The sequence below is a fragment of the Bombus affinis genome, chromosome 2 (assembly GCF_024516045.1).
Source record: "Bombus affinis isolate iyBomAffi1 chromosome 2, iyBomAffi1.2, whole genome shotgun sequence".
Classification (NCBI taxonomy): Eukaryota; Metazoa; Arthropoda; class Insecta; order Hymenoptera; family Apidae; genus Bombus; species Bombus affinis.
Genome location: NC_066345.1, coordinates 14403800 through 14420680, shown reverse-complemented (window position 1 = coordinate 14420680; position 16881 = coordinate 14403800). Strand labels below are relative to the sequence as shown.

General features: G+C 38.3%; 2 long non-coding RNA genes across 5 annotated transcripts in view; one reads left to right on the top strand and one right to left on the bottom strand.

Moving 5' to 3' along the window:
* LOC126926745 (uncharacterized) overlaps positions 1–16881 on the bottom strand; it is a 71313-nt gene that overhangs the window by 16511 nt on the left and 37921 nt on the right. The window lies entirely within an intron of this gene.
* On the top strand, positions 6004–6679 carry LOC126926786 (uncharacterized). Its single transcript, XR_007714867.1, has 2 exons — positions 6004–6342; positions 6407–6679. It is a non-coding gene; the product is annotated as an uncharacterized LOC126926786 (long non-coding RNA).

Sequence of the window (16881 nt, the reverse complement as noted above, 5' to 3'; positions counted from 1 at the left end):
ATTCTCAATCGAATTGTGTTCGTTACCTGTTAAAACTACACCGCGACAATTTTTCTTAATCTCAGCAACTTCTTATCAATATGCTCGTATCAGTATCTAATCTATCCATCTGTCTTGGATAATTTTCAACTTGGACGGGAAGAATTTCCTTTCGCGTCATAGATCGTAATTTCTAGAAATAGTTGGCTTAAAAGTAGAAACACCTGCGATCAGTCGCAAGAGCAAACCTTTTAATCTTCTCGTCATACGCGTGTGGTCAAAGGACAGCACATTGTTAGGGAACGTTGATTTCCGTTTGTAATCGCCGGGTGAATAAGTACGTGAGTTGTCAAATTATGACATATGTGAACACCCCCGAGGGTTTTCCATCACCGTGATAGAGATGTTGTTGATACCTTATAATCAATTCATAAAATATGTATACTACGAAGATGCAATTTTTTTTATTATTGTTATTTAATTTGTACTTTACAATTTGTCCAGCTGGACATTTCGTAAATTTTCCTAACTTAATTGCTAGATAACATGTGGATACTATCTTCGAGTTTGGCTATCTTATTTCTTTAATGAGATCAGTGGGGTGTTTTCTTTTTAGTCTTCTTTCTATGAGAGTTTTGCTCGCTTCAGCGACCAGCTGGTTTGGATGTGTTACCGATCTTTCCTTATATTTTTCGATGAAATTTATAAGACTCGAAACGAAAAAATGCTTGTATATCGATTAAACGCACGTGCCAATACTTTCTCTAGCCACCGTATATCGTGTACCTTGCATCGAAGATCTCACTGTCTGATGAAAGTTTACACGAAGACATCTCCGGTATAGACTGAACGATCGAATATCATCGGCTCCAGAAACCCTTTTATCCTTTGTCCTACATCCTGCCAAAAGGACTCTACACAGTGATACAGACTGTGAACCGTGCAGCCGCGTCATATCCACACGAGGACTATTACGAAACAGGAATTATCAATTCTATCGACTACGAGTCAGAAGCCGCGTGGTTCCTCGAATTTTCGTTGCGTTTCCACGTAACGACTGCGGGCCAGATGAAAGAAAAATGGCCATGAACGTGCCGCATTCCGATATATCGCGCACCATCTCTGCGAGGCGTGCCACGTCCGAATGCATTTATGCGGGAATGCGTGTTCTTCGGTCGTTTTATTTTTCTCAATGCGCACACCTATTCCTCTGCCACGCGCGTGTAAAACATGAATCTTCTGGCGGTTGTTTCCCTCGACGATCGTTACTCCGTTCAACAACGCGTTAAATACAAATCTCACAAGCGACCCGCGAGCTCGACACACGATTCGAACGTGCTTGAAAAGGGACAGGATTATGCGAACGACCTCCCTCGTTTGTGTTTCAACGAACGTAGCGCGTTCACATGATCGACACACGTGCACCATGTGGTAGGTTGCTTAACCCAGGTTCGGTGGCGAGATCACTTTTGTAAACGTTTGACAGTGGGTTAAATTCGCCTTTGTTACGACGTTTCATACTTTCTGATCGTATAGATCGAAGAATAGCATGGATAACAAGTAAAAATTGATTTACTCTGAGGGTCGGTTTACAGGTTTAGACATAAGAGTTTGCGTAAAACGAGAACTATGGAGGGAATGTGTTCCAGGAAAATTAAAACAGAGGAATTTTCGTTCGATTCAGAAATAGCTTTTGCGTGGGGTTGTATGTTTAGTATCGTTGCAACATTGAACAAATCTACAGCCACGTGCAGCTTATATGTGCGTAGGTGTTCGATCGTTACAGCGTCTCCATAGATGAATTTCATGAGAAATTTTGACGCGTTATTAATCTATATACCGACAGGTAGATGAATTATGCGCAAACTATACGCTTGCAAGTTTCTACAAACTAATTAATCGTATGAAATTGCAGAAATTTTCGTAGAAAGTAGATGGATAGATAGATCGCTAGTAAATATAAAGGATATAGCTAAAGCTGCAGTAATAACAAAATGTCAGGAATATACAGAAGAATCTTCTTCCTGGCTAAATATTTCGCTTCGCTTTAGCACGAAATTTTGCCCAAGGAACGATCTGATTATATCGTTAGATCGAACGTTTTAATGGAACGGCGAAGCTTTGATATTTCCATCGCGATAAAGACAATAAGATAGGAAACGTTGGCCGACTCATCTCGAACGCGAAAACTAAGAGGGCCTCCGCGTAGCCTAGCGTTTGCATATAAAAAATTAGATATGCCATAGACGATTTCTGAATGGAACGTTGAATTATTCAGACGATTTCCCGGCCAGCAAGGACGGTCGTGTTACTGGAATCCCTTCGTGTGCTTTTCGAAATGCCGCCAGCACACTCGCAAACCTTCGTTCTCGACCGATCATCAGCTCTTCATATTAGTGTACCTTGTCGATCGTTCGATCGTTTGCCAATCGCATGCACAATAAAGTGACAAAGTCGTTGCATATATCTTTCATTATGCGGAGCACTTCAGCGACGCTCATTATTTTTAAGGATGCGAGGAAGCGCTTGAAAAATGAATCTTTTGGTCCGAATGGACCGATCGAAATTACGTTTCGATATTCGGTGGCTTACGAACGAGATTGTACGATATTGTACGTGAATCGTTTGAGACGATGGAAAGTAGAATTTTAGAAAGTCGCCAACCGTAACTTCCTATTCGTCCTACTCCGAAGAATTTGAAATTCGACTTGTTTAATTGCGTGTGATCGCGATCGTTGCATCAGTAAATAAGAAGCGAACCGTAAAATTAGAAATTCTGAATGGAGAAAGACATGGCCGGTGAGAAATTGCGTCAACATCGATCCGAGAAAGCGTGATCTCGTTGCAATTGCTTTACACCTGATCGCCTTGTAAACGTCGATCTACACGAACAGGGAATACCAAATGAATGTGCGATAAAGTTGCATTTATTCAACTTGGCGGAATTTTAATAAATCGCTGTAGTAACTTCTCCCGTTATATTGAATAACAATCGATGATTTAATCGTTACATCGATCGCGATATTTTCATTCCTTCCTTTTATCCATCAATAGCATTTAGCCTCGAATTCGATGATCTGCTTAGCAAATTACAGAAACGTATTTACTTCGTACGCTGAAATAAAAATTTCATTGGTCATTTGAAAAGTAAAGTTAATTTTGCACAATGTCGTGAATACCAATCTATTTTCCTCCAACGATTATGCTCGTTGCTTTGTATAATTTTATTCTACCGTCCTATGAGCTTTTGTATTAAAAATGAAACTTCAATCGACCATATCATAGAAATATTTAATAACACGCGAAACACTTGTAAAACCAAATTAATCCGACTGATCTGAACGTTGTATTTCGTTCCATTCCCTGTCCTTTTAGCATGGATCGTGTATATTTTCTTCGCATCGAAACTTGACTTTATGCAAATATATTAACGTGTACGATAACTAGAAACAAATGTCTACACTTCGTTTCCCGTTCAAGTAATTGAAAAAAGACGAGACATAAAAGAAACAGCAAAAGGATCGCATCAAGATCGTTCTACTCTTCACACATTAATTCAATATGCAATGCTGCAATGCAATTACCAACAGAAATTTTCCAGGCACAGCTGGTTCCATTATCACGAATACATATATCGACCTTGGAGAATCGAGGCACGTAGTACACGGAGGCCTCAGAGTCCTGAGATTTTCGAAATTTCGAATCTAATTGCCAGATCGATTCGCCTTCAGGGTGAGGTGGTCGTTAATTCATCTGGACGACGTGCACGTTGAATTCCGAGTAGATACGACTACATTGAGAGCGTCTGCATGATCGAGGCGAGTCGAACGACTTCCTCCAGTCGTATCTTCTACTCTTGGTGTTCCAGCCACTTCCGTCATCCCGCTCGCCGTATAAATTCACGAAGCCAGCGGAGTACAGGCACGTGCCTGCACGATCGTCTTTATCGAACGGTCGTCCATGCCTCGAAACCGTGTTTCCACCTGCCTTTTTCCCACTCACACCCGATATTTGTTTTCCATTAGCAAATTGGTAGTTGAGTTCTCGCATGCATCGCACGTGTTGTCGCCGATTGATCCAGCCGAACGATGTTAAAATAATTTTGATCGAAGGAATTTTACTTTTAAGGTAGGTTTCGAGGCTACGTTTAACATAGTTTTCGGGAGAATTTGCTTTACAAATTGGATCGTTAGATTTTTACCCCACCGTGTTGATTCGAAGATTATACGCAGAGGAGAGACGTGATACATTCGTGTTTCTTCAGCTTTCCACTAATCGATAATTACATTTTTCTTGTCACCGTGATCGACGAACAAGAAAGGTACGATAGGTTCGTTTTTTATTGAAAATTTAATGTTAACGTTACTTGGTTATTCGAAGCGGGTATTTTAACACGACAGATGTTATAATTCTATGTGATAATTGCTGTCATAGTTTTAATTATAAAGACAGTTCGTGCAATACGAATTCGATGAACAGAGTATCGGATTTAAAAATTTTCCCCTGTCTTCATCAAACGGATGGAATGTTCTAAGAGTTGAAATCACTTAATTGTTTCATCGGGGGAAAAAACCTGATGATCAGATCGGTTCAGATAGTACAGCGACAGATTAATTAATGTGTGAAATTTCTTAGAAAACGAGCAGTTAAGATTCCAGCGAGTAACTTGTACTAGGAGCAAGATAATCGTATCGTTAGGGATAACACTTAGCTTTTGGAAAAAATACCGGCTATTATAGGCTCAACGAAACATTACAAGTGGTTATACTTCGTTGCGATATTTTGAAAAAATTGTATCCTGGAAAGATTTCATCAATTTGCGGACAATCTTCTCCCACTTTATGCCCACTTTTCCTATTACGTCTTCAATCATTCATTCACCCTTGTTCTTTCATCTCATTTCTCTATTTATCCATTTCTCCGCTTATTTGTACATCAATTTCTCCCTTGTCCCCTGTCCATTTTTCTCATTTCCTATTCCTTTTACAAACGAATTGAGAGATACAGTTGGAGGAATCAATGGGTGGTATTGTCCGAGTACATACAAAATTGTCCGTAATAATTTTGCACTCGTTATCTTTTCCAAACTGTCACGAGGAAACTGTGAATTTTGCAATTGCCACAAAGCAAATATAAGAATTATTTGGAGAAATGTCGAGATTTTTCTTTTGCGCAATACGTATGGTTTTAAAAGAATTATTTATGGCAATTAACGCGTCTGAGAAGTCGATTTAAAACGGTTAACTTGCTAAATGCGTGAATCACCGACAATCCACTATATTTACCGGAAGAAAAATTTCCTGAAACAAAGAGACGACGAGCAGGATGACACTCTGATGAATGTGGTGTCTACACCGATACTTCTCTAATAGCGATGATAATTCGTTACCTTACGATTACAGAAACAAATATGATAATGTTCGTACCGTGTGTAATTTTCTCGCATTCGCGCATAGAACACGTCTTCCCAGAGAACACGTCTCTATGCATTTACGGAGCATTTTAAATGCGCAGGATTTGCATAATGTATAAAAAAGTACAAAAATATCCAAGATAAAACAGTCGTCACTGTATTTAAAGAACGAAATAAATCTCTGTCAAAGTTCCTTCATTTTCTTTGCTAATGGAAAGCCATGGAGCCGATGCTGTAAAATAACAATTCAAAATTATTAGCAACCTCCATATCTCCGATTCGTGTTTAACCAATGATCGGTAAGGATCGATGCAACGTGATTTCGGTCTGTGATCGATCATTTTGTCGCAGCAGGATCGATCGTTCATCCCTTTGCCATTTTAGATTCTTCGGCGATCGACGCATCCAGATTCGACGAGTTCTCTGGATGTATCATCGATTCGGCAAAAATAAAATCTTCCACGGCCGATGGAAAAGAAAGGAAATGGATACAGGAAAGAACTTTAAAAAAAAGGGGGGAAAATAGAGAAAAGAAAAGAAAAAGACAAAGGAGAGGAAAGAGAAGGAACGAAACTTATTGGCGTTGTGAGTCACTGGGTTGTAGCCGTGGGAGACGATGCTAAAAGCTGACGCATTTTCGCCGATGCTATTCGACGATGCAACGCGACAAGTTGCATTCTTATCGTAGAAATTCGCCATTGTAGGCCAGCGTAGATCTCGTCAACTGGATATGTTGGCCTTTACGGATCATCCATCGCGATGCATTTCAATCGAAATGGTAATACGATGCATCCTGCAAACCTTGCGCATAATTACGCGGCCGATCCTTGCATAGGAATCATTTGTTATTGGTCTGGACGAAATGTCACGATCAGGAAGGACGCAGATGACGATGATAATGAAGAGACGTTTAAATGAAGAGAGGCAAAGAAAAATAGAAAGTCGAAGAGGTGAGGAATTTTCATGAATTTTGATTGCAGAGGAGGATGAAGCTGATGCAGCTCTTTTTCTCAGAGGTTACCATCGAAGGTTCTATGGTTCTGAGGAACACAGAGGAAACCATAAGTCATATTCTCTATTACTAAGCGATCTTCATGCTCGATCGTCGTTGTGGGTTCTAGTGACACCAACTATCTTGAAAAGAAATATCTTTAAGATTATTTTATTCCTGCGCATTTATCGCGCAGGAACCGATTGGAATTATTATATTTCTTTATACCTAAATCTACGTATATAATTGAAATGAAAGATTTTTGTATCTGTGTGTACGAATAAATTGATTTTTTCATATAATTGCATCGTCATTCAAGAACTGCTCTCCTTCGATATGTCAAGTAAATATCTTTCTCGGAACTTGCGCTAAAAAGATATTTTTTCTTTCGGTGTACCACGCGTCTTAAGAACATCGTTTTACATTTTTAACAGGAAATGTCAAAACGTTGGAAATTTATAGTATTCCTTCATAAAAATGTTTCTTTTTCGAAACTTACAGATGAAAAGAATTTTTTTCAAAATGATGTCATTCCATTTGTTGATCCGTTTTTATCAAAACATATTCCAGGATGTTCACAACGTGTTCCCAGATATTTTCGACGCGACATCACTGCTAGTTTTTGAACAGAAGCTACGATATGAAAATTGAACAGTGTAACAGCCGATGAAACTTTCTTTTTGTATGATTTCGTCACATATGAACGAAAGTACTATTTTTATTAAAAAGCACTTTTCTATCGATCGATCATCCCATAGATATTATCGAAACTCTTCTTCTTTTATATGTTTGGTTTCTGTCGGATAAATTCTAAGATTCTATAATATTCGAAGATAAATAAAAATCTAATTTAAATCGCTTTATATATTTTTATCTCAAATTTTTCCTTTCATTTCTTTCTTCTTTCTGTTCCTACGTATTTTTGAATCTTCCATTTTACACCGCAATCGCCACTGCGTAGAATCTCGCTGAAATTGCCTCGCAATTCATCGAAAAACATAACAATTTCTAGCAACAATACCACGACAGAAAACAAATAATTCATATCGTTCTTCGTCATCTTTCGCAGTTCGTAGCAAACAATCCTACAGATGCAGGGCGATTCGACTTCACGTAACGAATGTAATCAGCGCGTTTTAATCGTCATCGGGCAGAATTACGTGCAACGTACACGTAACATCAGACGCAACGACTCCATTTTTTCTTTTTTTTACCGTAACACGGAAGCAACGTGGAAATTAGACATCAAAACGAGTAAATTGATTTTTCCTTGTCGACATCAAAAGATGTGAATCTTCCATCGAAGAACACCGTACAACACTATCACGTTCAAGACTATCAATGAGATTAGAATATCGTTTCGCCTGTTTATATTTGCGTCGAAAGGAGAGAATTCTAATTAATTACAATTTCTCGATTCGCAACATTTTCATCGAGACTTGGGTTATAAACAAATCGCTCGATCTTGACATAACGACATGTTAATAACATGCTACGATATTTAATGACTCACGAGTAAGACAGAAGAATGTAAAAAATATATCCATGCAAGTTACAAGTTACATGACTAGAATGCGGATACGCATGCAAATACGAATTTTCCAAGAACTTTTGCTTTTCTTACTGAATATTATAACGAGTACTATACTTTGGATATTTTCTACCTTCTCACCGTATATTTACGTATATTTACACTAAAAGTTTTAGTTCGCAGTCTGACAACCACTGTCACGGAGGGTTAACTTGAGCGCTGACTTAGGAATTTCCATAGAGTAAAGTGAACCGTACAGTGTCTATCGCCTGACCAATTATTTAATTGTAACAGATTTCCTGCTTTAACAGTCGCGACTGCAGACTAGATTTCTCGTTGCGATAGACCCGTGTTCGCGAGTCTCGCAGTTTCCCGATGATGCCGATGGGAAATATCTTGAGTGTGATTTTCTTGAAATAAATTTTTCTGCTTGGTGCAGCTCCTACTAGGAAAACAAGATGCTGATGCTGGAGGAAAATTTCGAGAGATATCCAATATTTAGTTGCACACTGCGCACACACGGTAATTATTTTCCATCGATAACTTTTGATCCATATTTCACCGTGACTTCTAACACGCTACTTTAGCTTCCCACGAATGAAAAATAGTAACCGATGACGTGATAAATCGCGTCTCTTCTGTGTTACGACATTACGAAAGAAGGAGCTAAGTATAATAATTTCCGGGCGAGATTGTTTTTTTTTTTTTTAAATAAAGAACAAATGACACGGTGAATGATAGTAACTGCAAAAAATAAGGTGCGAAACGAGTCTATCTCGTAACTTTGAATGGTTGTGAACATTTTACTCGTATTCTAGTCTACTGCAATAGCGTGCAGTCTTGAAAAAAAAATTAATGAGGCTAAATAGAGACTATCAAGCTCGTAGCGATATTGCGTTAGATCTACGTCAGCTTCGACTAAAATCGACTAAACTCTGTCGATCTGACGATCGCACGACCACAATCTGCACGTATCTAGCGTGTGTGCTTTTAATTGATGCGCGTCTGTCTGAAAATGACTGATATATCGAGCGAAAATGAGGGTAGTTACGGGTAAGCTATGGATTGTCGAAACACGATTCGAGAAAAAGTCGAATACTAACGGCGAATCGGTCTATCTTTAATAAGAATCGTTTGAATATCCGATCGAATCTATTTGCCTTAAAGAGGATCGTTTTCTCAGAAATATCGAGGTTCATTTCGAAGGGAATAGTGGACAAAAATCTAACAGTAGATTCGTCGCGTCGACCTAGTCTACGCCGAACGACTCGCCTTTGTGGCAAATTAACGAGTTATGGAAATCAGTCAGCGAGGAATTATGAATTATAATGAGTACTATCTCCTGACTATTTACCGTAAGGGAATATATTCCTGCAGGTCACGGTCAATTCGTCGATTAGTTTTAGCTATTTAACTTTCTACATAGGAAGATGAGCAGTAGAATCTTCTCTCTTTACGTTCGTTCGTCTTTGCAATAGGAACAGTCTCGGAGAACTCGTCGAATTGATTAAATTCGACGAATCTTCGGAAGATAATAAGAAGCAAGAAGAATAGAAAAGAATTTCTGATTTATATTTCGATGCTGGGAATATGTACTTTGATATATCCTGGCAAATGAAAGCGGAACAATCGATAAAACAATTCACTTGGCTTCGATTTTCCATCTAATTAATTTCACATTTAATTCTATGCTTGAGGTCGTGTCGACTTATCTAATCTTGCTTCCCTCTCTTATCCTTTTAAATTTCCACCAATCACGATTCGCGGAAATTATCGAATTCTTTGGCGAAAATCAGTGACCCAGAACTCGGCGAATCTATTCTGACTCGTTTGCGCGATAAATTTCGTTCAATTGGCCAGCTTATGAGTTACAAGCCGACCTTCGTGTCCGATGCATAATCAAACCGTGTTACTTGTTGCACGGTAGAAAAAAAAAGGAAGAAACGAACGAGGGAAGCTTCCACTCGTCGATGATGGATGAATCAGCGGCTCATCCATCAACGATTATGGCATCGATTCTTCCGGTTTCGCGCGCGACTCATGAAAGGAAACTCCCCGTGCTTTCGTTTCCCCTCTCTTTCTACGAAATTCCACCGCAACCGAGACCGCGAACGAATAAATAGTCTCATCTGTCGCGCGAAGAATAAAAATTTCGATTCTACGAGGAATTTGTTCTTTTTTTTTATTTAGAAGAACTAGAGAGGAAAATTCACGTTCGACTTGGAACCGTAGTATTCATAGGATTCGGAACGATTCCTTTTGTCATTCTACTTGAATCGTGTTCGATCATGATTTAGCTCTTTTAAGCGCAATTTGGAGTACTTGAGAGTTTCTTCAGAGTGCAATCGGATACCAGTACAGACACAAGGCAATACACATATAACATGTACGAAGCAATTGGAAAGCAAGTGCAAATAAATTCGCATGTAGATTAATAGGAAGCCACCGCATTGATTGCTCAATGGTCGCACTATGAATCACAAAAGCGATACCACAAAGGTGATAGACTGACCGATACGTCGTATCGATTGAAACCGCGAGCAAATTGTTCGCAGAGTTTGCTACAAGGAAGGATGTTGACTCATTAAAAAAAACAGACAGTCCGGTCACAGACGTTCCGTGTGAACACAATGAATCAAAAAAGTTGGGCTAGCCAAATCGCATTGCCGCGTACAAACCACGTTCTTCTTCGCGATCACTGTGACTTTTTGGATATTACGTCAGCGTATACGAAGAGTGATTTTCCCAAAATTCCGGTTAAATTCTATATCGTCGTAAGAAGTTGGAATATATTCGCGCGATTTTTCCACGCGAGTTTAAACTGTGAAAAATCACCGTCAACGAGCACATAGATTTGCCATTGGAAGGGAGGCTCGAAGAGGCGATTCACTTCATCTGGATAATTTTTATAAAGCACGATCCAATAGAGCTGAACGATCCAATAGAACGATCCAATAGAACGATCCAAAGCGATCGAATAGAGCTGAAATCATGCGATCCTTATAGTCGACGCTAAAGATTCCTTTACAGACTACTCTAGTCTTTGGCGACGTTGTCGTAGACGAAGCTGGCTTTAAGCTAATCTATCATCTACATATGTATATCTTCGTTCTTTCTTAATGGGACCAGTTGCAACATTTTTCATCCTTAAAAGGAATCTACCACCTTCGTTTCATCGAGTTTGGCTTGTCACGAGATAACCTTGACCAAGACGTAAAAAAAGCAGAAAGGAAGCGACAAAGGAGGGCTGAGTCGACAGCATCGATAGACGATTAGAATTAGACGGTGACAATGGAATGAGAAAGCAAACAGTCGGTTGACCAGATGATTTTTTAGGCGCGGCCAACTGACTCCTTTCACGGGCCTCTTGATGATCGAGATGTTCTTTTATTTCTCACGAATTCCTCGCGGTTAGACTGTGCACGCTCTAAGAAAGAAGGAATATTTTTCATGCAAGTGTTCTATGCAATTTGGAATTTTCCTGCGTGAATATTCTCCGAATGTTTTTCATTCGCAAATATTTGCAAGTATTTTCTAAATTATTTATATCATAGCGATCCTATTCGAATAAATATTGCACATGTTCCGTGGAAAATTCAATACAGAACGTACTTTGCTCGGTAATAACCTGCTGATTGTTATTTACAGGGTAAAATTACGGAAACGAAGGTAAAAATTGCTTCGAAAGAAAATATCTTGTTCGCCGTAAAGTGGCGAAATAATACAAGCATATTGCAATGATCGCTCGACACGATCAAACGAGAACAAAACGAACCGTTTCACCGTGCATTTCTTCGCAAGAGCAGACTAACGAGCGTAGATTTCATCTAGCAGTAGCGATAAACCAGTCGTTCTCGCATCTTTTACCCGGCAAAGCACTTACGATACAACGGGGTGAATTGCAACCGCTTCATGCTCGAATTCAATTTTTCATTTGCGAACGCAGTTAACGATAGGTAGGCGAGATAATTATCAAGAAAAATGTTCTCGGAAATTCGCAATCTAAATGAATTGATCACTCAAAGCTCGGAACTTGGTAATCTTTCATTTTCTTCTTTTTTTTTTTCTTTATCACAGCCACGCGTGACTTCTCCGAATACTGGCCGGACAAAAAGAGATTCACAGCAGTCCCGTGCAAGGAACGGATAAGAGAAGAGGTGGAAAAAGTAAAGTGATTTCACGAGAAACGTATTCAAAATCTACGAAAGTATCTGAGACTCGACGAAGAAATGAAGAATCGTGGCGCCTGGGCACGTGCCGGCGCATCGGCAACACGATAAAACCACCATAATAAATTCCTTCGTGCAACTTATCGGTTCTTTAGAAACACACTGATTTCTCGCTACGATGTGAATCAAATTGAATAATCGAACGAAACAAAGGATCGTGAATATTATTCGTAATGTTATCGCTAAATCGTCGAGTGAATTTCAAGCGGATCGTTGATTGATTTTTTAATTAAGTTAATTTGGCAATTGCATTTGCGATTTATTTGATATACAGTTGTTGCGAATAATTATAAGCTCGAACCAATTCTTGCCATTATTTCTTTGATATCTCCAAGCAACTTCTGACGAAATCCGATCGTATCTGGATATGTTAAGCGAAATTGTCTTTATAAATTGTGATTGAACTTTGTTGAATGTTGGAAGACGTTGCATGTAGAACTATTGCCTTTCAAAGGAGATAGATGGCGAAAAGACAATTTTTCAACGAGACAACGCTATTGTGCTAATGAATTATTACGATGACTAGCTGCGAGAAATTCTAGCGAGAAAAATTTACGATCAGGAGAGGCCACCTATAGAAAACGTGGTTGAATTTGAAGAAATAGTAAAATCTACGTGGGTGGATATTCAAAACGAAACTATAAATCAATTAGTGGATAGCGTACGTAACAAATTAACAGAGTAATCAAGAATACAGAAAAATCACTAAATATTGGATGAAAACTGAACATTGAATTTATTTTTTTTCACAGAAAAAGAAAGCAGAATTTTAAGAGAAAATTTAGTTTCGCCCCGATTTCAACGGAAGAAAATATCATATTGTAATATCATAAATTACGTACAAGATTTTGTCAATTTTTACTGTAATGTTATAAACAATGAGATGTTGAGCTTATAATTTATTCACGCCACTGTATATTTATTAATGGGGACGATCGTTTGCATCGTATTATATATCAGAACTCGCGTTATACGTTATTTTTAATAAACCGTGATCGTTAATAATTAAATTATTATTTGAATTCTACGTATTACAAGTATGTTACTAGGCTCCCTTTAAAAGCAAGTCTTAGAATTCGCAGAAATCGATTCACCCCCTAATTTCCATGGCCTGGTTGGGTCTTTGTGCGTGGAACCTTTTTCTGCAAAACGTTCCAGATAGGATTACAAACTCGATTTTGCTGCATTTAAATAGGCTTAGGACCGAATTAATGCAAATGCATTCCAAACTGGCGATTCTATCTTCGGGTCAGCCACAGGGTCAGGAAAAAAGAGGCGCACGTCCTTTTCCTCTTTCGGTCGAAATAAAACCGCGAGGAACCATCATCTTTAGCCATCGTCTTTGTTTCTCTTTCCAACCTCCGATCGCTCCCCTATTTTCATTCAAAATAGCCCTCTTCTTTCGGCTTTCATTAATTCGTATTTCACTCACGTATATCTCGAATGGAAAGACTTTCATTCATCGTCGAGTGGAAACGGTCCGACCTGGTTTTGTTTTCCAAAAATCGAACATCAAGAGACGGGGAGCTGTGGGCAATTTTGCTTCGATAAAGCGTGCATTGGTAACTTTATTTTTGAAATGTGAGATTCGCGTGTTTACGCGTGTGCGTTTTCTTCATCTTTCATTTGCACGAACGAAACATCAATCTTTTAATTTATTATTTTTTAACGACTTCTAATATCTATAAATAATTAATTGCGCCAAAGTAAAAGATTGACTTTTAGAATCTTTTCCGACGTAGGTAGCCTAAGATACGACCGAACCTGTTATTTAAACGTACATATAAAATAAATAGAATTAATAGTAATTAAAACATTCTAACGTTAACAGGTAAGTAATTTTTATCGCAGTACGTACGTATCATTCGAAACGAATATTTGTTTCGTAGACAATCTACCGATAATTGTAAAAATGTTATCTTTTACGATTCGTCGTATTGCACTTCTGCAATTCCTCTTATAATTTGTTTAAAAGAATATAGAACGGGAAACGGTTCGATAACTCGTTATATCGGTATTATCGTTATGAGAAGAATCATCCCGTTTGTCTTGAATACATTCCATCGCGTTTCCAGAAAGAAAGGAAAAAAAGACAACATTTTTCTTATATCGAACAGTTCCATGAAATTATCTTTAGAAAAGAAAACAGCACGTATAATAAATATACTGATAAGTCACAGCAGGTATGGTAATCAATTTTACGAGAATCACAGCCTTCTCAAAATTAATTTAGTCGATAGATAATCGACAATAATTCGCAATTTTATCACGTGTGAAATATATACAGAAAAATTCTTTCCTTTCGTACCAATCTTCAAATTATTATCTTCAAGTAGCGAATATTTCCTATGATATTCTTTTATTATATTATGGAAAATTTTTCGCTAATATGAATTTTATCTAGTCAAAGTCGAACGTCATTACGTTCATTATCATAATGTTCCGAGATGAGTCATCGAATGACTAAACATAACTTTTAACCAACAAGGCAAATAGGTTTCTTTGATCAGTTCACATAAAATTTATATCTATTGCTTTACATCTTTTCGACTGAATTACTTCTAACACCATAATCATTTATTATAATCCTTCTCTTCCTAATAGGCACGCTTGTTATTAAATTGATTACCCTGGTGGATACAATTTAAGGCATAACTTTTAACTTAACTACAAATAACAATTTAACGAATGAAATTATCTTTCCAAAAATCAAAAGCAAAATTTTAACAATTTTCTTCATCGAAGTTCGACGTTTCTCACTCGAACTGAACGAATCTTTCCCTCCACGTCACTTTCCCTCGTAATAATTTTAATAAATTGAAATAATTTTAATTTATGATATACCAATTCCTAATATAAAACGCCACTGGTCGTTGCTTCCCATCGTCCATTAATTTATATAATCCGCAGAAAATTAACGTACGAATCGATTGATATTCGAATTAAATCGGATTCGTCTAGCGATTAGTCACTTCGGCTCATTTGCATTCGAAATTCGTGCAAGAAACCCGACTCAGAATCGAGTCTTGCGGTCGTCGGCTCTACAGAAGAAATTCTTGGGAATAGAAAGAGTCTCGAAATCCTGGGTGATTCACAGACTCAACCTGGGTGAGTGTATCGCGTGACCCCATAGGGTGGACACTTCCTCGATCAGACGCAGCAATGAAATTCGCGCAGGATTCATCGGCGTCCATTGTTCGTATCTTCGAATAATGAAATTCGATTGCTCTTTGTTTCGCTCTGCGTACGATTATTATGCGCTCTTCAAAGTACAAGGTCTCTTTAAGTGTTTGATTGAGAGTGGAATATGTTCTCTCTTTCATCGTGCGATCGTCGATGAAAATTAAAAGTATCGTGAGACGATTCGATGCGAACAGCGCAGATAAAAAGAAGCAAGAAGTAGAACGAAGGTACCTGGCCGTTTTCTCTATATCTGATCACAGCTGTTTTTCGATTCTAATGTTAGAAAAAAAAATAACAAGTACACGTTGCGCACCGATATTCCTCGACAGCTTAAGCCTACGAAGAATTGTTCGAAGAACGGTTGATCGTCTCGATCGAAAAGTCGTGGGCATCGATATTGAAATCGGCACAAACGGCATCGAGGTTCTAAAAAAAAAACAGGTTTTCGAAAGTATGCTCGCCGGGAAGAAGGAATGTTTTGCGTGGAAGATTACGCGACGAAGCAAAATCGTGGTCGTTCGACTGGAATTACAACAACTCCACGTTTCACAAGGTCCGTGCAAATTGTATTTATGGTCTTCGATCCTGTACGAAAGAAGCGTATAAGCAGAGTAAATAGAAAAACGAGGAAGGAAAGAAGCGAGATTCGGAAGATCTCGTAAGTCTGAGGAAACCGAATCGAGTAAAGTAAAGTAACCGAATCGAGTAAATCACATTGTTTTCCTGGCAAATTATTTTCAGAAACGTTTCGGCTATTTCGGCATCGTCGGATCATTTATTCATGACCACGATGTGCGTAACGCACGCGTGGCATTGCTAGATGCACTTACGGAAGAGACGACGTAAGTTTTTAAGGAAATTGTACGTTTCGTAGGGCTACGACGATCTTCTTCGAATCACCGCATTATTTCGCGAGTGTCGTTGTTTGCGAACTTTCCAAATTTATATCGAACTTATTATTACGAGGATATCAGCAGAGAAATAATCGACGAACCGTAGCAGCAACGTTAATAACAGTGTCAAAGATGCGCGATATCGCAACACTGTGTAAAATTGTCAAAATGTTGGAAAATTGAATCTCACTGACGCGGTACGAACGATCGTAGATCAGATTCCTCTCGAAGATTTGTATCTCAAGAGAGGAGTAACGCGTTTAAAGTTAAATTTCATTCCTTGGAAATATTTGTAGATATCAACGAAGTGACTCGTTTCTAAAAATATATTTATGGCAAAGAAACAGCATAAACGATTGTGAAATTTGAAGCAAATTAAAAACATAATTTAAGAAGCTTAAAAATTAACTTAACGAGATGTAGCTAAATATTCAAATAAAACAGACACACACGTAACAGCAATAATAAAACTGGTATAAACTGACAAACTGTCGAGAGGTTTACGTGGTCAAAGGATTATATCAGAGACTGCACGGTAGTTACGGAGTAAAGGAGGAACAAAGGATAATCGAGTAACGCGATTGCGGGTGGAAAATCGTTTTTCTTTCGTGTCGTGACAAAAATCAGGAGACAATGGTGTGTGCCTCGTGCTATTGTGGAAT